Source organism: Chiloscyllium punctatum, chromosome 34 (genome assembly GCF_047496795.1).
Source record: "Chiloscyllium punctatum isolate Juve2018m chromosome 34, sChiPun1.3, whole genome shotgun sequence".
NCBI lineage: Eukaryota > Metazoa > Chordata > Chondrichthyes > Orectolobiformes > Hemiscylliidae > Chiloscyllium > Chiloscyllium punctatum.
Window position 1 is genome coordinate 69,594,904 of NC_092772.1, and position 25,075 is coordinate 69,619,978.

The window sequence follows — 25,075 nt, forward strand, 5'->3', positions numbered from 1 at the left end:
GTAAACAACCTTCAGCCCAAGCTTCATACTGTGATTTATTTTTCTCCATGTTATAATACTAAGGCAGCAGGAAACTGTGACGAGTACCAGTAAGAGGTCAAACACCTGAATTGCTTTGTCCAAATGGGGTGATAATCTCTACAGTGAAAGCACATCACTGGCATGAACCATATAAGAAGGGCAATTTTTGTACCAAACTGTCAGCGTGCAGTTGCCTTTAGCAGAGTGAGATGAAGGCTGAGTATAACTTTTGAAATTTGGATCACAGTGTGAATTCAGTGCAAAGGGGGAGAGGTCTTTTCAATAAGGTTTACTCAAAGAAGGAAACTTTCCTGAGTGAGATGTGAGTGGGAGGTGTAAAACAGCATGAATGGAGAGGCCGAGCCACACTGTGACCAGAGGCAAAGTGGCAACACAAAACGCAGCTTGATGCTACTGCAGAGTAGGTAGACTTGATCAAAGAGTTTCAGGTGAAGTGGGGAGGGACCATAAGGTAAGATACTGTACTCTGTAATTTGAGAGGGAGAACCTGGAATCAGGAAGGGGACACGAGCAGGGAAGAGGATGGAGCAGCAAAGGCAGCAGTTTCCGGGGGGAATTCAGGAAGCACAGCTGAAATTCATTCCCAGCATCTGCTTCTGGTCCCTGAAATAAACATCCTAAATCTGACCCTACACTCATGCTCATCCATCGTATACTTGAGAGCCTTTGTCAACCATGGGTGCTTCATCTTCTTATTGAGTTCTTCTTTTGAACAGAAACAATAATTTCTGGGCTGTTTGGGATATCTACTTGAATGTCTGCTCACGTATACTCACTGACCTTCCTCTGGGTCTATTTTCACATTCCGCTTCAGACCAGATGTGAGGCAGAAATCCTCAATTTAGATGTCTGGTTATTTTCAATCATTCAGGAGGCACTTCTGCCTGTGGCTGAACACATGATCAGCGGAGGCTGACTCAATTCTCCAAGTTTCTGCATCTCTGTTGTTTCTGTTTAACGACGCCACATTCCTGTGAGCTGGGTCTAACGTGACCTCCTTTTCCATCAAACCAGAAATCCCCGAACTCTGGTGGACAGGGCCTTCAGCTATGACTGTCCCATCTTCCACGGTGTTGCCCTCAATCCGTCCCCTCCATCCCAGAACAATGATAGATTCCTCCTTGTCCACACTTCCTCCTGCGCGAGAATCCACATTCACATATTCATCTTAAGCCGTTTCCACCATCTCCAACAGGACAGCACCATCAAACACAACTCCCCCTCCCGCCCACTTTCAGTATTTCACAGCGACCGTTCCCTCTGTGTGACCGTCCATCACCCCGAACGTTTCCCCACTCCCCCATCGCACCATCCCATGCAATTGGAGAAGCTGCAACACTTGTCCATTCATCTCTTCCCTCCTCACTATCCAAGGCCCCAAACATAGCTTCCAGGTGAAGCAGCATTTCACTTGTAACCTTTCAATCTGATCTCCCGTCATTGCTGCTCATAATGCAGTCCTTTTTATTGGCGAGACCAAATAGAGATTGCTTTGAGGAACACACCCACTCTGTCTGTAGAAATAACTCTGACCTTCTCATTGCTTCCCATTTCAATAACTTACATTGCTCTCATGATAACATTTCGGCCCTGGGTTGCTGCAATGTCCCAAGACAGCACAACCCAAGCTCGAGTAACAACGCACTTTAAAGTTTCGTACGTTACAGCCTGTAGGAGTTAATGTACAATTTCATAACTTCACAGTCTGACCGCATTATAACTGTTCTCTAGTTTCCGTACAATCTCCCTCCTGGCCTCCCTATGACCTTGTGTGGTTGTATCTTCTTTATCTTTCACTCAATAGAGAGAACCCCTTTTCCCCATTCACATCTTAATTTAAAGCTATTTCACATGATCTACTCGTTCACCACTACTAAAAGCATGTTTATCTTTTGCCACACCCTCTTTTACCCGTCAAACCACTCCCCACATCTATCAAGGGATTATAAAGCTTATTTTCCAATCCTTTTTCAGTTCTGAAGAAGTGTCATACTGGACTTGAAACGCTAACTCTATTTCCCTGTCTCTGCAGATGATACCAGACCTGTTGAGTTTCTCTAGAAATGAATAGGCTCAGAACAAATTTTCAATTAAACAAATAACTATGGAGACTGGAAATGAAAATGCAAAAATTGCTGGCGAAAATGGGAGCTTTGTAGAAGGTTCACTGGTCTTGAAAGATTAACTCTGCTTTCACTCCACAAGATGCTGCCAGACCTGCTGAATTTCATCAGCAATTTCTTTTTTTGAACAAGTTCCATAGACGTGTGTTAAAGCTGCTCAAACGCTCTGTCTCACATGGAATCCACTGGGATGTTACCGATAATGCAAGGTGCACAGAATACTTGATCTGAAACTGCATAAGGCTGGCATCACTGACACTGCAGAGCTCTTAATCATGCTCAGCTAGAAAAACAGAGAGGAACACATTCACATCAAACACAGAAGATAGCATTGGGGGAATGGAAAAGATTCAGATGCATAGGTTAAGGGTTTGAGTAAAGTAACAAATTGGAGGCGTAACACCAGGGAGAGACCTTCAGCAGAATGAGAATAGGAAAATGGAAGTGTTACCACATCAGAAACCAGTTTAAGACATTGAGTACAGAGCTGATGGGTGAATGGGTCTTGGTGTGAACTGAGGGATAGTTAGTAGAATTGAATTGAACATATTGGAGATCAAAGTGGGCATTCATGTAGTGTGGTAGAATCACAGCAGCAGCAGAATTGTATTCAACTACAATCCGTTTCTTTCAAGTCCTGCCTGGAGATACCTTCAGGTATTATCGATGTAAAGGAGGTGACCCCTCCAGTCAGACATTGTATTTTAGGCATGCGGTCTTGTTTGAAGTCTGCATATGTCTTCACCTGGAATCAGACTAGGTTTATTTACAAAGTAGGAGTTAATAAAATATCATTTTGACTGACTGTCTATAAATCATACTTTTTTTGAGAAAATATAATGCATCTGGAAATACGAACCGGCAAATGAAAATTCATCTTACAGATTAGATGTGTGTGTGTGTGTGTGTGTGTGTGTTTTCACGCACGTGCGAGTGTGTGATTGAAAACAAGGTGGAGTGTCTGTGGGAGGGAGAGGGAGAGTGTGTGTTTGTCAGAGAGTGAGGGGGAGTGTGTGTGTCTTTGGGAGGGAGAGAGAGTGTATGCGTGCGTGTGAGAGAGGGGAGAGTGTGTTTGTGTGCGGGAAGTAGAGGGTGAATTTGCATGGGTGTATTTAAAGGGGAGAGGGAAAGGATGTGTGTCTCCTCGTTAAAACACAGGCAGGTTTGGCAGATCTCTTTCCACACAAACACTCTGTGGTTCCAGTTCTCCCCCTCTCTGCAGCCTCTGCTCCATTTGTTGTTTATGTTGCAGACCCAGATGTTGTAACTACAGTCCCCATTCTCCATCCAGAGTTGGGTCACCAAATCCTCAGGTCTCCCTGAATGTCTAAGGCAGCTCTCAGCACAACCTCCAGTAAACCATCTCCATCACCTCCACTAACCTTTCCATGACAGGAGGCAGTCAGATACTTCTCAGCTCCTGTTCCTTGACAATAATACTCGAGGGATTTCCTCATGGTATGGACTGCACAATCAACTTAGAGGGACAAACACAGGCCATCAGAGGTCAGGCACAGGCCAAGTTTCAAAGACGTGTCTCAAAGCTGCTGGAACCCCCTTTCCAACTTGGAGCAACAGCCCGCCACATACCATTGCATTTTTTCTGAGATTCACAATGCCAGCACTCGATACACTCGGGAGTGAAAAAAACAACACCAGGGAAAGGTACAGAAAAACAAACAATTAATTAACTGATAACATGTATTGAAAATATGGAAAAGGAGACAGGGGAGTAGGAGTAACTGGAGAAGTGAGACAACGGTGGGTCCAATCACAAGAATAGGAGCATTCAAAAAAATTATTGCCAGCTCAGTTGAAATGGTTAGTTACATCAAATTGTGAATCTGCCTCCCAGAACCATCCAAGACACCATAAACTGGGACAAGGCACCAGCCAGAATGGAGAGCTGTGCAGACCATGCTACTGGACTGCTCTATAAACTGGACTACCTGCCCAGCATGGGGAACAGTGCAAACCTTTGCCAGTATATGGCTACTATACTTGGACTACAGAAATGTCTTGTACGGGAAGATGCGTAACCCATGCAGTAAGTGACAGTAAATGGACTCCCACAATTGTATGGCTCAGTATCTCCACTGCCGAAATATAAGATAAGAGATTGTGTCTGTGTGTGTGTATGTGTGTGTGTCTGTGTGTGTTGGTGGTAGTAGATATGAAAAGTATTATTTGAGAGAGAATAGACATAGAGGAAATCAGTTCAAATGTGAACAACTGACAGGGCTTTGTGTCATTAACAGAGGGAGACTGAGGACCGTGTTATAGACAGAGGTGACGATGTGCTTGTGAATATTAAAGTAAAGGCTTTCCCAGACCCAACAACAATATAAAGCAATCCGTACAGGAATGATGGGATTTTGGTCTGCGTTTAGATACAAGCCATGGAATACCGACTCAGATTTAGTTAAGCAACAGCAGATTATTGGCTTTAATAAGATTGTGTTTCATAGCTGAAGGTTCAAACAGCAGATGGGATGAACCAGTGAAGTATATCGTGCAGATGACAATAGTTAAAATTAGGAATGGTCAGGATATGGTAATCAGCTTGTGGCCAAAGGGATCACCGTAGTTGTGACTCGTCTGTTTCAGCCTCAGTTATTGGCCAGGGATGAGATGGAGTCAGAGGAAGGAAATGGAATTTGCATCCAGAACAGAAGTCAGTGACCTCCAAGCTCTCAATATTTAAATAGCAAGGGCAGTGATGCAATGCATCCTGGTTCATACCTGAAAGTGAGTAGGTCAACCAACAAGGCCCAGTACCAGAACTAAAGGAGATAAAGAATGAACAATATTGCTTTATTGTGGTTTGGAGCGTGAATACTTACAGAGTAGAGTAAATGAAAAGAACAGTAATACAGTCGCACATGGTTAATGCAAATAATATATCAACAGTGAAACTTACCAGGGACACCAACAATAGCCAGGATAGGATAATAAAAACATTGAATAAGGTAAAGTACAAATCTGATCCGCGATGATAACGGCCACCAATAATATGTAGAAAAAAACCAAACATAATAGGATAAACCCTTGTCCATTGTTGTAACTTTCCAGTCTATTGTTCTCAGATTCTCATCCATTGTTGTAACATTCCAGTATAACATTCTCAGATTCTGATCCACTGTGAGAACTGTCCAGTCTAATGTTCTCAGTTTCTGATCTCTCCCTGTCTCTGGAGCAACTGATCCCTGTTAGTGCTATCGGTGGTGCTCCCGCCCATACTATGGGATAACATATTGAATCGAGCCCTTTTATCATTAAAAGATGGAAACTGTCCACTGGGATAATTAGAATCCATGGAGACTAACATTATTCACAGTTAGCAAACAAACACGTTCAGTTAACCAGTTCCTTACATCATTTTACATAACACAATGAAAGGGAACATTTACTCGGTTTGGATTGAATGGATGAGAGTTGCTGAGGGATTGATCATAAATCTTGCAATCTTTTTAATCTGTCTCTCCTATATATGGGAGTATTGTCAGAACACTGCACTGTTGTATATGATTCACCCTGTTTATAAAAGGAGACAGGAATAAAATAACAGACGAGCTGCATAAAATGTTTGGTGGAGACGTTTCGAGATACCTTTGCGTAATGCTGCTCCAAGTTTGAAATTCCCTGTTCTCAAGTCCTTTCTTATCCTTGTGACATCATTCAGAGCATTCAAACTGCTGCTCAGGAACAGGGAGAAACAGGAGGTATTCACTCAACTGCTCGATTCTGGGCAGAGGAACAGGAGGCAGTCTTTCAACTGTTCCAGACTGGAACACAGGCACAGGAGGAGTCACTCAACTGCTCGGGACTGGGACACAGGAACAGGAGGGAGTCATTCAACTGCTCGAGACTGGGATACAGGAACAGGAGGCAGTCACTCAACTGCTCGTGCCTGGGACAGAGGAACAGGAAGCAGTCACTCAACTGCTCGAGACTGCGATACAGGGAAATCTGGAAGCTAGTGAGGCCCAGATTTCTGTTCCCCAGGAACAGGAGGAGGTGACTCACTGTCCACCACTGTGAGACACTGGAAGAGAAGAGGAATTGGCTTGGTACTAACAGAAATATCTGAATAATTTGCATGAACGAGCCATTCAATCCTGCTCCAACATTCTTCAAAACCATGGCTGATCTGATTGTAATTCACCCATTCTAGTTTACAGAGATTTCCCTCTCTGCAGTCTCTGATCCATTTGTTGGTCATGTTGCAGATCCAGATACTGTAACTACAGTCACCATGCTTCATCCAGAGTTGGGTCACCAAAGCCACTGGTCTTCCTGAATTTCCACAGCAGCTTAAAACACAGCCTCCAGAAAACAATCCCCGAACGTACAAAAACTAGAGTTAAGTTAAATGTCAGTCAAAGGCAAATGAGAAGGCTGGTCTGAATCACTAACAGTTGTGAGGATTCCTCATGCAACTGAGCACATGATCAGCCGATAGTGATTAACACAGGCGTTCAACGAATAGGAACAGAGCAAGTTACAAAGGTGTGCCTCGAAACTGTTAAAACCCCAATATCCAACATGGAGTACAGGGCAGGACACTGGGAAGTCAACGAAAACGCAAGCAATGCTTTTTTGAACACTGTTTCACAGCTTCTTAGTGTTGGAAGCTGATGCTCTTGAGTGAGCAACATTCAAGGGCAGGAAAAGATATAGGACAGTTATTCACATTGAAACTGGACAGTTAAAACTAGATGGTGGGGAAGCAGTTTCAACACCAACAAATGGGAGGGATTTGGGCAATAGACAGAGGGAGAGAGACTCTGAGTCAGTGTTATGGAAGGATGTGTTTGCAGGTTTCAGAATGCTGAAATGAAGACATTTCGTTCATATCTAGCAACATAGGTTAGCATGTCCGGGAATGATGAATTAAAACGATATTGGTGCAAGGTCAGATAGAGTCAGAGTCTCGGAGATGTACAGCACAGAATAAAATGCTTCAGTCTAACTCGTCCATGCTGATGGGATATCCTAAATTAAACTAATCGCATTTGGCCAATATTGATGTAAACCCTTCCTCTTCATGTACCCATCCCGATATCATTTACATGTTATAATTGTAAAAATCCTCCACCATCTCCTCTGGCAGCTCATTCCACGCATGCACCACCCTCTGTGGGAAAAAGTTGCTCCTTAGGTCTTTTTTAAAATCTTTTCCCTCTCATCGGAAATCCATGCCCTCTAGTTTTGGGGAAAAAGACCTTAGCTATGCACACTATAAATGCTCCTCACGCTACAGGAATAAAATAACCCAATCATCAAAGTTTGTGAGAACCCAATCTACTCGAACTCTCCCTATAGATCCAATCCTGGCAACATCCTTGTAAATCTTTACTGACTCCCTTCAACTTTCACAATATATTTCCAAAAGGAAGGAGACCAGAATTGAATGCAGTACACCAAAAGTGGCCAAAGTAATGTGCTGTACAGCAACAACATGACCACCCAATTCATATAGTCAAAGCACTGGCCAATAAAGGCAAGCATACCAAATGCCTTCTTCACAATCCTACCTAACTGCGACTCTACTTTCAAGAAATTATGAACCTGCATTCTAAGGTCTCTTTGTTCAGCAACACTCCCCAGGACGTTAGCATGAAGTGTACATGCCCTGCCCTGATTTGCATTTCCAACATGCAGCACCTCCCATTTATCTAGATTAAAAACCACCTGCCAATTGTCAGCCCATCTGCCCTTCTGATCAAGATTCCATTGTACTCTGAGGTAAACCTTCTTTGCTGTCCACTGCACCATCATTTTTGGTTTCATCTGCAAACTTAGCAACTATTGCTGCAATGATCACATCCAAATGATTTATGTGAATAGTGAAAAGCAGTGGAGCCAGCACTAACCCTTGTGGTACACCAACGGTAACAACCCTCCTTTTCGAAAAACAATCCTTTACCACCACCCTCTGTCTCCTGCCTTCGGGCTAATTCTGTATACATATGGCTAGTTCTCCCTGTATTCCATATGAACTAAACTTGTTAACCAATCTACCATGCAGGAAGTTGGCAAATACCTTACTGAAGTCCATACCAACAATATACACCTCTGCCTCTTCGTCACTTCTTCAAACATACTCAGTCAATTTAGTGCTTCGATCCATGTGGCATATCACTTATGAGTCCTTGCTTTTCAAAATCCAGGCAAACCTTGTGCCTCATAATCCTCACCAACAACTTGCCCTCCACTGAATCTGGCTCACTAGCTTTTCCTTACCATCCTTCTTAAACATTGTCAATAACCGCATCAAGTTCACAAGCCTCCTATCTTCTGGTACCTCATCTGTGGCAATTGACGATACAAATATCTCAGCAAGGGGCCCAGCATTCACTTCACTCGCTTCCCACAGAGTTCTCGGGTCCATCTGATCAGGTGCTGAAGATTTTCCCAACTTAACGGGTTTACGAACTCCAGCATCTCCTTCTCTGTAATACAGGCACTTTTCAACATGTCAAGATTTATTTCCAAAGTTCTTTAGCTTGCATATCTTTCTGCCCAGCCAATACTGACGCACAATGCTTGTTTAGTATCGCCTCCATCTCCTGCAGTTTTGCACATCGGCAACCTTGCTGATCTTTAAGTGGCCCAAAACTCTCCTGAGTTATTCTTTTGTCCTTAATGTATGTGTAGAGTCCCTTTGGATTCTCCGTAACCCTATTTGCCAGAACTATCTCATGTCCCTTTTATGGCCTCCGGATTTCCCTCTAATGTATATTCCTACTGGGTTTAGACCTTTATCGACAGTCACTTTAAATTTGGAATTAAGTGCCAAATGACGATGATGAATCCATCGACATCCTAGACAGGAAGTGTGGACTTCTCTGAATGTTCCTGTCACTGCTCTAATACAGAAACGTTGGACCTTCCGTACAACATATGCTTCAGTAATTAATTTATATAAAAATTGACAAACATCTTAATGCAGGTTTATTTGCTGTAAAGCAGTATTTTTTATGCTGGGAGATCGGGCGGAATGGGACAGCGGCTGTGGAGACTGCATGGGCAGTACAATGATATTCCCCAGTCATCATCACTCTTAACGTCAGATCGAATTAAATATAATTCATAACAAGGAACGAGCCAACGTTTGGAAGATGCAATGCTGAATGACAATGTGAACTTAACAGAATAATTTTAAATGTGATAAAGTGAACTATATTTAGTATACACACAATTTAATCATTGGGAGTAGGGTCACCACACCTGAAGGATTAAATTTGATTTCTCTTCACAGATACAGCCAGACTTGCTGAGCTTTCCTTCCAACGTCTGTTTTTGTGTGAGATTGATCATATTGTTCATATCTGGCAGGATGCTTACAATTAAAAGCTCATACTAATAACAAAATGCGCAGGGCTACGGGGACAATACAGGAGAATAATAGTAGAGATATCGCTCATTCCAAACTGGAAGAGACAATGGGCTGAGGTTTCACCACCTTTGTTTTAATAATTCTATGTTATGCATTGAAAGCTTTTGGAGATTGGGGAGACAAGCTAGTTCAATGAAGGACACGGAGTGTTCCATCATCAAAAACCTATCCCTATTATTTCATGAAGTTCAACTGCATCTAAAATGTATTTTCAAACAAAATATATCTCCTGAGATTTACAAGATGTTCAGATTTTCTTTTTACTTTCTATCTTAAAGAAGAAACAGATTTCGGCTGTAATTCAGGTGTCACAGACACACCAACTGTAATAGAAACATGAAAGGACCACATTGTCCAAATATTACCAAGGTCAACATGTAGACCTGTCAAGAAACATGAAATATAGAGATAATGGAAACATGAAAAATAAACAGAAAATGCTGGAGAAATGAAAAATATGAGGAAGTATCTGCAGAGAGCAACAGAATTAACATATGTAATATGATGTGACACTGTTCTGAAAAGTCCTATTAGAATCAAAGGGAATTTTTTTTGCATCTCTGCTCAGATGTTGCCAGATCGACTGAGTTTCGCACCAGCTCTTTTGATTTCTTTCTTCTTTCTGAACTGTGGCAAAGTGTCTGATCTGAATGACAACAGCAAAATTGTTATCTCAGATGAATCTCGAATAATTTGTTATGGACATTAAATGAGAAATTACAAAGTTCCTATGTTTGACAGGGCTCTAAATATCGGTGACGTATTGCATTGTGAGAACTTGTGATGAAAATGTTGAAACAAAACAGAAGTTGCTGCAAATGCTCAGCAGGTCTGGCAGCGTCTGTGCAAAGAAATCAGAGTTAACGTTTCAGGTCCAGTGCCCCTTCCTCAGAACTGATGTTAACACGGAAAATGTTGGTTTATATGCAGAAGAGACTGGATAGCTCTTAATGGAGACTGTTTGTAGCTAACAATAGGGTGTGAGTAATAGAAGGCGATGTGAGAACTAAGCCTGGTGTATGGATAGGGGGCTAGGACATTGGGGAGTTCAGGCCCGAAAATTATTGAACTTGATTTTGAATCTAAAGGGCTGCAGGGTCCGCACATGGAAAATGAGGTGTTGTTCTTCCAGCTTGCGCTGAACTTGCCTGGAACACTGCAGCAAGCCTGACACAGAGAAATTGGTCAGGGAACAGGACGGACTGTTAAACTGGCAGGCAACAGAAAGCTCAGGGTGTTTTGCAGCGGTCCAACTTGGATGTTCTGTGAAGAGGTCACCCAGTCTACCCTTCATTTCTCCAATGTAGACGAGACCAGATTGTGAGCAGCGCATGCAGTTGACTGGATTGTGGGAAACGTTGGTAAGGGGCTGCTTCACATGGAATTTATGGCTGGGCCCTTTGATACTGATGAGGAGGGAGGTAAATGGGAAAGTGTGACACCTCCAGCAGGGGAAAGTGAAGTGGACCTGTGGTGGGAGTGAATAAAGAGTAGACCAGTGTATCCTGGAGGGAATGATTCCTCCAGAGGGTGGACAATGGAGGAGAGGTGAATATGTGCAGGTGGGGGCATCTCGCTAGAGGTGGGGGAAATGCAGGCTGATGATCCTCTGCAAGTGAATGCGGCTGAGATAGTAGGGAAACTCTGTTGCGAGAGAGAAGGGGAGGGGCAGGCTAGAAGTGCAGGAGATGGGTCAGACTCGGTTGAGGACCCTGTTGACAACAATGATGGGGAATCCTTTGATTGAGGAACAAGGTGGACATTTCAAAGGCTACCTTGTTGAATTTAGTATCATCAGAAGCAATGCGGTGGAGATTGAGGAACTGGGGGAATGGAATTGAGTCTACAACAGGAAACCAGATGTGAGGACATATTCTCCAGGAAGCTGTGGGAGTTGGTGTGTTAATACTGGATATCAGTGGCTTGTCTATCCACAGAAATGGAAGCAGAGATGTTGAGGAAAGGAAGGGAGTAGTCAAAGAGAGACCAGGTGAAAGTGATGGAGGGCTTCAAATTCCAAGCGAAATCAATGAACCTTTCCAATTCCAGACAAGAGATAAAAGTCGCAGCGATGATATCATCTGTGTATCGGAGAAAGAGTTGTGGGTGGGTGCTAGAATAGAACAGGAACAGTGAATAGTCGATGTACTCCAAGAAAAGAACAGACATAACTGGGGCCCACGTGTGTATCCATGCAGTTCCTCTGTGCGGCAAGTGCAGGCTGAAGCAATGGGTATGTCCTGGTAGCTCTGTTTGTGAATTTTTGTAAGGAGATACAAGCGAGATCTGCTATCAGAGGACCATCAGCTCGGGGGCAGTTAGGGGGAAGGGGGCGAATGGGGCAGGAATCTCCAGATGAAAGGTGGTCAAGTTATCATAGTTGATATAATGGTTTGATGTGCCATGGTAGGGTCATGGTCCAGGGGAGATTAGAGGAGGTATCTGAGAGTGGGCGTTCAAACTCTGCAATGTCGAGGTCAGTCCACCAGGCTACAGCAGCATCACCCTTATCGGCACAGGTTGAATAACACAGTTATGGTTGGATATAAGCACATGGAGTGTCGGCTGTTCGGGCAGTGATAGGTTGGATTTGGTGAGGGGAGTGCAGAATAATTAAGACAACCAATGTCATGTTGAGATTTCTCAATGAACCGATTTAGTTCAGGTAAAGACTAGAAGGAGGGGTGATTCCAGAAGGAGGGAGAGTGTTGCAACTGGGTAACGGGGTCTATGGGGCAGGGAGAGGAATCTTGCTGAAAGAAATGTGCATTGAGGCGAAGACAGCGGAAGAGCTCAACTAAATGTCATGCCTAAAATTCATTAAAGTGGGGGCAGAGAGGTAAATTTCAGACATTTGATTAGAACAGAACATTCAGCATCAGAGAGTGAAAGTTCAGTAGGGATGGTGAATAAACGACAGGAGGTGGAATTGGAGGAGGGGATGGAGTCAGAGGCAGGGTATGTGATGTCAGGAAGGTTCCAGAGGGTCAAGGGCATCTCCACGTTGTTGCAAATTGTGTGCCGGTACATCTGGTCAGTACGGCGAATGAGCCGATGAATAAATTAGAATTGTGGAGTGGCGCAGCCTTGAGTTAATGTGATGCGATACTGCTGGACAGAGAAACTGTTGAACTCAGTAGCACTGAAATCGTTCGATCAGTCCTCAGAAATTAACTGATTGAAAATAATTGGGAAGGTAATCTTACTGTAACTTCCTGATTTCACTGAAGTAACACTTAAGAAGCAAGATCTTACTTTTCGGAGACTTTCGATCAACCTGTGAAAATATAATATGTCTTGATGTTTTTATCAAGACAAATTTATCCATGGTTTTGGAAGGCACTAGCAAGGGCAGAGTTTATTTGTCATTCCCAATAACTCTGGGGAAAGTGTCATTCTTCAGTGAGGAAATTACCAGCGCTGAATTTCCTGCGATTCCCAGTGACCACAGTTTCCTCAGGATCCCTGATGTCACAAGAGTCAAATACTAATTTAATGCAACGCAAGTTACTCTGACCTCACCTCAACTGACATTGGAAAATTAGTTAAATGAATAAAGAACAAAAGGACAGTACACGGCCTGATTGAGCAATGTGCGCACTCTACTCACAATGTTTAAGGGAAAACTGATGCATTGACTTCTGATTCTGAGGAGAGGTTTATCCTATTTGTGATGAGGCCATTTGGCTAAGTGCTGTTAAGAGATAACAAGACACTCCACTCTGTACCATGGGGAACAAAACTAGCCTGTGCACGGTGCATCAGACAATGACAGAAATGCACTATTGTCTGTTCCTATTGGTCATTGATCATCTCAATCTCATCATTGACTGATGACAAATAGCAGCATAGAAGCCAGTGGCTCCCATCATCCCAGTTGGAAAGCAAAAAGGGGAAGGGATGGCCAGAAAAAGTGGGAGTAACTGGGGAATTTGTGTAACTTACAGTGGGAGTGGCAGAAGAAGAGTGTGAAGGGAGATTATCAGTGGAAGAGTATGTAGCAGCAGAAGGGGCAGTGCAAACGAAATAGGAGTGTAAGAAAAGAGTAGGACCGCGGAGGACGAATGGCAGATGAAATTTTAGTGACAGTGAAAAGCTTGTTTTCGAGGAAGTGAGATTGGATGAGAAAAAAAATCACTGTTCAAGAAAATCGGGATCTGGATTCCATTCAAATTAAGTAAGGATTTCTTGTACTTTTCCTTCTATAACTTGATTCTTGTACACGTTGTACATGTACTGTATATTTCGATATCTTCATCAACAGCAGACAACATGTTTTTTTCTCCCCTACTGTGGTGTTTCAACATTTTTGATTTTTTTTCACAGTATGTATTTGCTTCCAATTCAAGGTAGACATGAGAATATGATTTGATCTTCTGCAGTTTGCCCCAACATAGAACTTAATTGAACATTTATCCCCATCACACTCGCTGACTTAAACAAACAATGAATGAGTCCATGTCCATCCTGCAGATGAAACATTTCTTCAGCTCTGGGTATTGTAGGGAATGTTAGAAAGAACAGTGCCACGCAAAATACTAATGTTCCAGCGCAAGGTGCCAAAACGCACTTTTTTCCGAAATTATTTAGAAGGTTTAGAAATAAAATATGCAGAGGGACAGAGTGTAAAAGGTGAATTCAACTCTGTGTCGAAACTACTATTTATCGAAACTCCCTCATAAAATATGTTACCTACATCACTCATAAATTCACCAAAATAGGAAAGGCAAGAGACTGGAATTGTCAAATCATCCTCTGAATAACATTTGGAGAACAGGAAGGAAATCACGATTTGTTTGCGATATTCAGAAATGACGATTGTGAGAATGTGGAAGGTGGGGAGCAGTGGAATTATGATCAATGTTGTGGATGACACAAAAATAAGCTGGGTGGATCACAGCCAGGAGGAAAATGTAAGGCTACAAGAGGATATAAACAGATTATTCAGATAGCTAGATCAACGGTCAATGAAATTTAACACCGATAAATTGGGAAGATGAAAGTCAGAAGTAACAAGACAAGTGAGTATGAAAGAGGAGGGCTAAATTTGCTCGTTTCTTTCTTTGCAGCAGGGAAGGTTGAGGAGGGAACCTAGTTCAGATGTACAAGAACATATGGGGTATGGAGAGGATGAACAGACACCAGTTGTGTTCCTCAGTCAAATGATCAAAAACAAAGGGACATACTTTTAAAGTGAAAGGCAGGGGATTGAGAGAGAATTTGTGGAATGTGTTTCGAACTGAGAGGGTGGTATGAATCTGGAATGCATTATCTAGTAGAGTGGTTGAGGCAGGTAACCTCACAAACGTTGAAAAAGCCTTTGGATATGCACTTGCTGGCACAGGCGTGATAGGCCTGGTTTTCATTGCATGATTGTGTGCAGTGGCAGCCATGGACACTCTGATATATTCTGAAGCAATAAACAATGATAGTTGCTGCTTTGTTCCTTTGACTGAACTCAGTAAGTGGCTACATCACAAAACAGCATCATCTCATGGAGCTTCAGCACTTACTCAGCCAAAGGCAGCCCAGCCATCTCAGGGAACATTCAGGGTAATTCATATGCTCAGTGCAAGCATTGTCCCATAATAGCACCAATATTATTCTAGCTGTTTGCCACCATTATTATAGCGACAGCCATGACATGAACACAGCTTTCCCTTCATTATAATACAGACCTCTAGCAATAAGATTGCTATTTCTCTGAAGCATAATAAATTCTTTCCCAGGTATTCACTTTGACAAACAAGTTTTCCTGAGTTTTGCTGCCAGTTGTTTATCACAGAATTCCTCAACTCACTCCACCTCAACCTCTTTCCCCTTGAATATTTTCTTGTTCACTGTCTCCATTATCCCATACTCCTCACTCTCTCACATCCCCCACACTCTCTATCCTTATTTGTTAATTCCTGAAAAACCTGTGCCTCATCACGATCATTTATTCCAACTCCCAACTCACATTTTGGACTGATTTGATTCCTTCTCTCGGCATGGTCATTAGACTGGCCATGCCTGATGTCCTAATCATCTCTACCTTCTGCTCAGTTCCTGATCTGCTGTTTGGTTCTCACCCTCCTGGTTTATTCAAATCCATCTAACTTGCACTCGCAAACCTCCCCACAAGGATGTTGGTGCTTGTCCAGTTAAGATGCAACCTGTCTTTTTTATACAGGTCCCACCTGTCCTGGAAGAGATCTCCATGATCCAAAAATCTGAAACCATTAACCCTGAACGAGGTTTTTAACAACATGTTAAGCTATACTGTGTTCCTCATCCTTCCCTCTTTTCCACATGGCTCGGAAAGTAATCCAGAGATTACAGATGATTGTTTTCTCTCTCTGTCTCTCTCTCTCTCTTGCTGTCTCTCTCACGCACACACACATTCTCTCACACACACAGAGACAGACACCACATTACTTTGCAGAAGAATATAAATAACTGGAACGATAACTGGAATGAAGGATTTAGTTAAAGGGAGAATGAGAGAAATTGCGCTTCTTCTGGATGTCAGTTTGCTCGCTGAGTTGGAGAGTTCATTTTCAGATGGTTCATCACTGTACTAGGGAACATTATCAGTGAGCCTCTGGTGAAGTGCTGGTATTATGTCCCACTTGCTCTTTACGTGTTTAGGTTTCCTTGAGTCAGTGATGTAATTTCCAGTATTGGTGATTTTATGTCCGGTTCTTTTTCTCAGAGAGTGTTAGGTGGAATCAAAATCTATTTGTTTGTTGATTGATTTCCGTTTGGAATGCTATGCTTCTAGCAATTCTGGATTAGTGGTACTGGAAGAGCACAGCAGTTCAGGCAGCATGCGAGGAGCAGTAAAATAGACATTACGGGCAAAAGCCCTTCATCAGGAATTTTTTCTAGGAATTCTCGTGCATGTCTATGTTTGGCTTGTCCTAGATTGAAGTTCAGACCCAGTCGAAATGGTGTACTTCCTCATCTGTATGTAACGATGCTGGTAATAGTGGGTCATGTCATTTTTCTGGCTAGTTGTTGCTCATGTATCCAGATGGCTAGTTTTCTGCCTGTTTTTCCGATGTAGTGCCTGTTACAGTGCTTGCAAGGCTTATTCTTCCTGGGGGAAAACAGATAAATGTGTGAACATATTGCGGTGCTCAAAAGTATGAAAAAAAGTTGAAGAGTAAAACAGGAATACTCTGTTTCCGTAAGTTTGCATTACAGCATCAAGCAGTTCTAATTTTTTAACTTGTCAGCAAAAGAGCCAGGAGTGAGAAAAGGAAAAACTTCTTTATTGAGAGGCTTGTTAGGATTTGGAATGGAACTGCCTGGGAGAGTTGTGGATGAAGATTAAAAAGAGAACTGGTAATGCATTTGAAATTATCAATTCAACAGGCTGCAGCGATAGAGTTGGCAAATAGCCGGGGGGGGGGGGGGGGTGGGCTTGGGAGACGTTCCTGGAGCTGATGTACGCACAGTGGCCAATGGCCTCCTCCTGTACTTTAAAGTTTTGCACTCTATCATGTGTCTGATTAGAATAAAAGTCAGTATCAGATTATTTCCCATTGAAAATGCTCACAAATATCTGATTATTTTAGTGCAGCATAAGCATTTAAAATGCAAGTATTACAAGACCAGCCTCATTTTGTAGTCTAATTATTGCTCAGAACACGAATATATTAATTGTTGTATTCCTATTGCTAAAACAAATCTGTCATCGCTTTGGCACAAACCTTTTTGAAAAGGTCTGACTTTTCTCTCACACGATAATATGTTCATCGTTTTTTGTTTACTGTCTACATTTCATATTAAATAACATTCTTTCTAAAAACTAAAAGTTTTCAAATTATTGTTCACTAAAATTTGATAGCACAAATCATTTATTTAGGTTAATATTCACAGTCCATTTTTGATTATGGCCATTTTTAATTCGCTGGCAAATGGCTGAAGCTTGTACATTTCAGTGAGAAATTAAACAAATTGATTATATATAAATGTATAAGAACGCAAATTCTATTTGATTGTTCAACCATTTGCTCACCCTAAACATGTAATCATTCAGAATCCAACCACTTTCAAAATGTTGGAGTGACAATGCATTATTTTGAATCCTGACATTGTGTATGTAATTCTGATCGCCAAAAGAGTTACATCCATGTTGTTTGTTCGATACAAAATAAAATGCACATTCTTTATTTCTGTGTTAGAAAATCATGACAGGAGTCTATATTTTTGTTCCATAAATATAGAATCAACCTAATGCTTTTCAGAGATTATAGTACAGTTGAAAAATCATAGTTGACATCTTACTTTTGCCCAATTCACGAAACATAGTAAACATCTGATGAATACATGGGTCACCCAACAAATTGTACCTGAATAAAACAGCAGTAAATGACAAGTCAAGAATCACGTTAATAACTGAAGTTAGCGGAGCCTGCCTGGTGTAGGACACCACACAGACTGGCATTCAGGTGAATGGAACAATGGACAACATCACTGGAAGTTTTGGGCTAACGCCCCTCCCCAGGTTCCTAATCTCATACCCACCACTCTCTCACACATTTAGCAATTGATAAGAATCCACAGACTGGGTGAACATAAAACACAGAGCAGTACAGGACAGTGGAGACCCTTCGACCCTTGACGTCCTGCTGAACTTTTATCCTACTCGAAGATCAGAATAACTGACATACCCTTCATGTGCCTATCCAATACTCACTTAAATATCCCCTAATGCAGGCGACTCTACTAACGCTGCTGGCAGTGCATTCCAAGAACACACCACTCTCTGTGTAAAGAACCTACCTCTGACATCTCCTCAAACCTTCTTCCGATCACCTTAAAATTATGCTCACTCGAGATAGCCATTTCCACCCTGCGAGAAAGTCTCTGGCAACCCATTCTACCAATGCCGCTCATCATTTTATACACCTCTATCATGTCACCTCACATTCTTCATTGCTCCAAGGAGAAAGCCCTAGCTCCCTCATCTTTTCTTTGTAAGACATGCCCTCCAGTCCAGGCAGCATCCTGGTAAATCTCCCCGGCATCCTCTCCAACGCATCAATGTCTTTCCAGTCATGAGACAACTAGAACTGAACACATTATACGAGGTGCAGTCTCACCAGACCTTTTTGGCGTTGCAGCATAAACGTGCGGCTCTTAAACTCAATCCCTGGCTCATGAAAACACCATCCATCTTAATAACCTTATCAGCTTGGGTGACAACATTGAGCGTCCTATGATATGGAACACACCATCCCTATGGTCCTCCACACAGCCAATAATCCTGCCTTTAACCCTGTATTGTGCATTCAATTTCAACCTTCCAAAATGAGTCACTTCACACTTATCCAGGTTGAACTCCATCTGTCATTTACCAGCCCAGTTCTGCATCCTGTCAATGTCCAATTACAACCTACAACAGCCCTCCACACTCTCCATAACTCCAACATTTTTGTTACATCGTAAAACTTACTAACGCACCCTTTCACTTTATCATCCAAGTCATTTGAAAAAATCACAAAGAACAACAGTACCAGAACTGATTCCTGAAGAACGCCACTGGTCACCAAGCTCCAGGCTGAAAACTTTCCATGTTCTACCACCATCAGTCTTCTACAGGCCAGACAATTTTGTATCCACACAGACAGATTTCCCTATTTCCCTGTATCCCATGCCTCCTTATTTTCTGAATGAGCCGATTTTATGGTAACCTTGCTGAAATCCATGTACATCACATCCACTGCTCTACTTTCATCAATGTGTTTGATCCCATCCTGAAAGAATTCAATAAGTTGTGTGAGGCATTACGTGCCCGTCAAAAAGCCATGCTGACGACCTCTAATCAAACTATGATTTTCCAAGTTTTCATAAATTCTGTCTCTCAGAATCCTTTCCAATAATTTGCCCAAAACAGAAGTAAGATTGACTGGCCTGTATTTCGCAGGATTATCCCTATTGCCTTTCCTGAGCAAGGGAATAACTTTTGCCACCATCCGATCATCATGCAGTACTTCATTAGACACTGGGGACACAAAGATCATCGCCAAAGGTGCAGCAATCTCTTCCCTCAGTTCCTCTGGTAACCTCGAATGCTTCCTGTATGGTCCAGGGGACTTATCTATCCTTCTGTTTGGACTTCATTCATTCTGTACTTCACCTCACTTTATCTACTCCCTGTCCAACCACTGATTGACTGCTTTCCATTTCAGGGCTATATACAGTGCTGCCCTCCTGAGCAAGTACAATTCCAAATATTCCACGAATCATGGAATGGAAAAAAAAATTGAACACACCAATGCCATCCTGATGAAGGGCTTATGCCCAAAGCTTTCACTCTCCTGCTCCTCGGATGCTGCTTGACTCGTTGTGCTTTACCAGCACCACACTTTTCGACCCTGATCTCCAGCATCTGCAGTCCTTACTTTCTCCATTACTGAGGGCTGATCCTGCTCCACACTGAGCAGGGAATTAATCAGCAGGAATTCATTCTATTTGAAGTTGACTGTTCAGTTCTGGAACGTTGTATTTGATTAAGACGTTAATTAACAATAAATTGCAAATCAACGATTATTCATTCAGTCCCAGAGTTACATTTTTAGTTCATGGAAAGGCAACTTGATAACAAAAAGTAAATGGCTGAAGAACTCTGAGGTACGGAATATTCCAGGTGCTATATTCCAGGCTGGATGTCCTTTACCATGATGCTGGTAATATTATCAGATCTTCAGATTTGATAAGAGAACAAGGTGACATGGGGAAGTGGATATTTTTGCCATCACGTAGATGCGTTTGAGAGAGGTCAGAGCTGACAACTCGATATTCTGTGGTACAAGAACTATAGGCAGCAGAGGAGAAGGGTAAAAGACAAGGTGGTGTTGCCTTATTAATTATGGAGTCAAAGACTGCAGTAAGGAAGGATGATATCTTGGAAGGGCATTCAAATGACGGTTTGTGGGTTGGAATTAGGTTCACATCAATGACAGACACACTACTGGGGATATATTATAGACCCCCAGATAAAAGAAAATGCAGGGGCAGGTTCATAACCAATTCACTGAGGTGTGTCAATGCAATAAAAGGATCATTATATTCAGGCATTTCAATTACAAACATTGATTAGGGCAGCGATAATTATTTTTAAGAGGGCAAAAATGTCTTGACATTTATTCCAGAGAGCTCCTCATATAAACATGTAGCAGATACAATAATGGGTGGGGCTGTGCCGAGCCTCACTGTGGAATGAAGCCAGTCAGGTGTTGCAGGCAGGATTGGATGAGCATTGCAGGACCAGTGATCATGACTCAAGCATTTTTAGCTTATTAAGGAAAAGACCAAAAGAAAAAAGGCTTGAAAAATAAAAATAATTTGGATGATAGAGGCAGGTCTTATCAAAAGAAAGACAGGATCTGGCCACTGTATAATTACTTCTGGGTGAAACTTTCGCAGAACAGCGTGGGCGTGGTGGGGATCACATGTTCAAAATGGAATTGATGAAGGTGTCACCACAACATGTTACAATAAAGATAAAAATGAGGAAAACAAGCCCAGAGAGTATGGAATGTCTACAAATATTCAGAACAGAATTAAAAATGAAAGAGAAGCTAAAAGCACGCATAAAGTGAGCAGGTCAATGGAGGTCCCAGAAGAGTAGAGAACGTGTTGGGCTAAATTCAAGAAAGTAAGTAGAAGAGCAAAAAGCGGGGTGATAAAAACATTAATGGGCAATATTATCAAGAATTCAGACATTTTATCGGTTTATTAAGGGTAAGAGGGTAACAAGAGAAAGAATAGGGAGTATTAGGGACCGAGGAGGCAAACTGTGCAGAGAACCTGTGAATGTCAAACACGTACTGCATATTGGTCTTCACTTTGGAGAAGCAGTTCCTGGACAGAAGCTGAGGAATAATTGGAAGTTGATGCAGGATAAAAAGTGGGAAAATCTCTAGATCTGGATGAACTGTCTATTAGACTGATGTGAAAGATGAGGGAGGAGATTACAGGCTCTTACATTTTGTGCTTTATTTTGTTTTGCCTTTGGCCAGCGAGGTTGTGTGATCAAACAGAACAACATCTAATGTAGGTTCAACTTCCACACAGAGTGCTAGAAAAAAAAGCCATGGGATGAAAGACCACTATGTCTCACATCAGTGGGAGGGAAACAATTGCAGAAAATTGTGAAGGCTGTTAAGAAATGATCACTAAATATCTTCAAGGCTGAGATCCACAGATTTTTAAAAAAGGGTTACAGGGGAAATGCAGGAAAATGGAATGGAATGTTATCAGAATAAATGTACCCTAATTGAAAGTAAACGCAGAGTTAGAGAGCGGATGGACATACTGTCGCTCGTATGTCCATTGGCAAACCTTTTTTAATAGGCTGTACTTACTGGAATATCAACATCTCTCACTCCGGAGTGAGACACAGTTTCGAATACAATCAGTAGTGACAAGGAATTCATAAATGCAGTACGAGTAGACCAAAAAAACAGAGGTCTGCGCCAACGCGGATGGGCTGTCAGGGTGAATATTTGCATCAGCGCAGTCACCACTACTAGGAGGAAGACCTCAGCAAGACAACCCCACCCCCACCCCCCATGTCCAAGCATGGGCCTGGTGTTTAGGAGTGCTTAAGGCCCAAACAATACATCACTGTAGTGTCTCCATCCTACCCTTACCAAACCTAAATGTGGAGTGGTCTATTAACGTACTGTGAGTGGAAGAATAGGTAGTAATGCTTTGGTTCCAGAGAAATCGGTGAGCAGCAGTTCAGCAAAAGGTAAAGGTAAGCTCAGATAAACTCTTTTTTTAAAGCTAGTCTGACAGCAGTGGAGATGGCAGTTAGGGCAGTTGTATGTTCCTCCTGCGGTTTGTGGGAGCTCAGGGAGATTTCCATTATCCCCGATGACTACACGTGTGGGCAGTGCACCCTGCTGCAGCTCCTGGGAGACCGTGTTCAGGAGCATTCTGGATCATCCGAGATATGGAACACTTCATAGATAAAAGCTTTAGTGAGGTGATCACACCCAAGTCCCTCCCTGAGCCATGTTTCTGTAAGGACTATAATATTCCAGTCTCATGTAAAGATCCACGCCCTGAGTTCATCTGCGTTACCTGTCAGCCCAGTTCCATTTAATTAAAAGCAATTTAATCCAACAGGCTTTCCTTGCTTCCTGTCGTGTTCCAAGCAGAGAGTATCTGGGCAACCACCAGGAATGGCGAAGGGAGTAGGCAGAAAGTGCAGGAATCCCCTGTGGCTATTCCTCTCGAAACCAAGTATACCATTCTGGATACTGATTTTGTGTATGTTGGGAGATGGGCTAGGTGTCCGGGAATGATTGTTTAGGGGAAAGCAGCAGTAGCCAAGATGGATGCGCTGGATCTGGGGGGCAGCAGGAAAGGATAAAGGTAAACAGGGTCTTAGAGATAGGAGATTTGATTGTTAGGGAGCACAGATCGGAGATTCTGTGGCCTCAAACGGGAAACTAGGATGTTGTGTTGGCTCTCAGATTTCAGGATCCAGGATGTTTCTGAGTGGCTGCTGAATGTTCTCAAGAGGGCGGGTGAGCAGCCAGAAGTCATTGTGCACGATGGTACAAATGACACGGTTAGATATAGGAATGTGTTTCTATAGAATGATTAACTGAGAACTAGGAGAAAAGTTAAAAACCAGGACCTCGGTAGTGATAATTTCCAGATTACTTCCAGTGTCATGAAGGTAAGAATAGGAGGATATCAAGATAAATATATGACTAAAGAATTGGTGGGAGGGAATCATATTTTTAGACCATTAGGAGCTTTTCTGTGACAGAGTTGACCTGTTCAGGAGGGACTGGTGACAGATCCACTTGAGGGGGAATCAATATCTTCGCAGTCAGTTTTGCTAGTACAACAGGGGAGTGTTTAAACGAGATTGGCAGGAGGTGGAATCCTCAGCAGCAGGGAGGCAAGTGAGAGGCTGGATGGAGATACAGTAATCAAACATAGTACGTTGAGGAGACATATCAGGCTGGACCACGATAGGGAACAAGAAATGCCGATGGATTAAATTGTGTTTATTTCAGAGCAAAAGGGCTGACAGTTAAGGCCGATGAATTCAGCGCGTGGATAGGTTATCGGCGCTCGATAGTTTAGCTATTACAGAAACATGGCTGAGGGATGGATAGGACTGACAGCTTAATGTACCAGGGTCAAATGCATTTGAAGGAACAGAGATTGTGGAACGAGAGGAGGTGAGTTGCATTTCTGAATAAAGGGTGTATCGCAGCAGTGATCAGAGATAAAATAACTGATGGATCATCCAATGAGGCTTTGTGGGTGGAACTAAGAAATAAGAAGGGGATGGTGACATTATTGGGGTTGTACGGTAGGCCCCCAAATTGTAAACAGAAATTGCAGGAACAAAAATATGTAGAGAGATTGCGGAGACTTTCAGGAATATTTTGGTTGTCATAATGGGGCCTTTAATATTTTTTATAACACAGACTTGCACTGCCAGAGCATTAAGGGATTTGATGGGATGGAATCAATTAAGTGCGTCAGGAAAATTTCCCCAAGCAGAATGTCGAGGGTCCTAATCGGGAAGGAGCAATATTTGTCCTACTCTTAAGAAATAGGTCAGGACAGGTGAGTGAGGTGACAGTAGATGTGCACTTTGGGACCAGTGACCATAGATCTATTAATTTTAAAATAGTTATGGAGAGGGAAGAACTTGGTCCACAGATTCTAGTTCTAAATCGGGGCAAGGTTAATTTTGATGGACTCAGGCAGGAGTTTGCAGGGGTTGATTGGAGTAGTATGTTTGCAAGCAAAGGGACCTCCAGCAAGTGGGAGCTTACGATCTATATGTTCCTGTGAGTGTGAATGGAAAGTTTACAGGAATGAGGTACCCTGAATTACAAGAGATGTTTAGGCTTTTACCAAAAGATATGTGGAGGCATGGCTCATGTAGATGCAGCTGGGATCAAGCGAATCCCTGAAGGTGTACAGGGGATACAGGAGTTTACTGAAGAAGGAAATCAGAAGGGAGAAAAGGGCGTATGAGTTAACTTTGCCTGAGAAGATCAGGGTGAATCCAAAGAGATGCTTTAAGTATATTAAAGGAAAAGCAGTAGCTAGAGAGAGAATAGGACCCCTCAATGGATATGTATGTTGGAAACCATAAGAGATGAGCGATGTCCTCAACAAATATTTCTCAGAGCAGGGGCTAGTTAAGAACTTACGGGGGCCCTGGCTGATAATTTTGATCATCAGTTACCACAAGTGAGATCCCAGAAGACTGGAGGAAAGCAAGAAGGACTGAAAAATAAAGTCTGGGAAATATAGACCAGTAAGCTTAATACCTGTGTGAGGTAAATTAATTGAGAAGATTCTGAGGGATAAAATGTATATGCATTGGGAAAACAGGGTTTCATTAGCAATAGTAAGAATGGCTTTGTCAGTGGAAGTTCATGCCTGTTCTTTGATGATGTGACCAGGAAGGTTGAGTAGGGCGGGCCGGTTGACATCTAAACGTGTGGTGGTGGAAAAGCACAGCAGG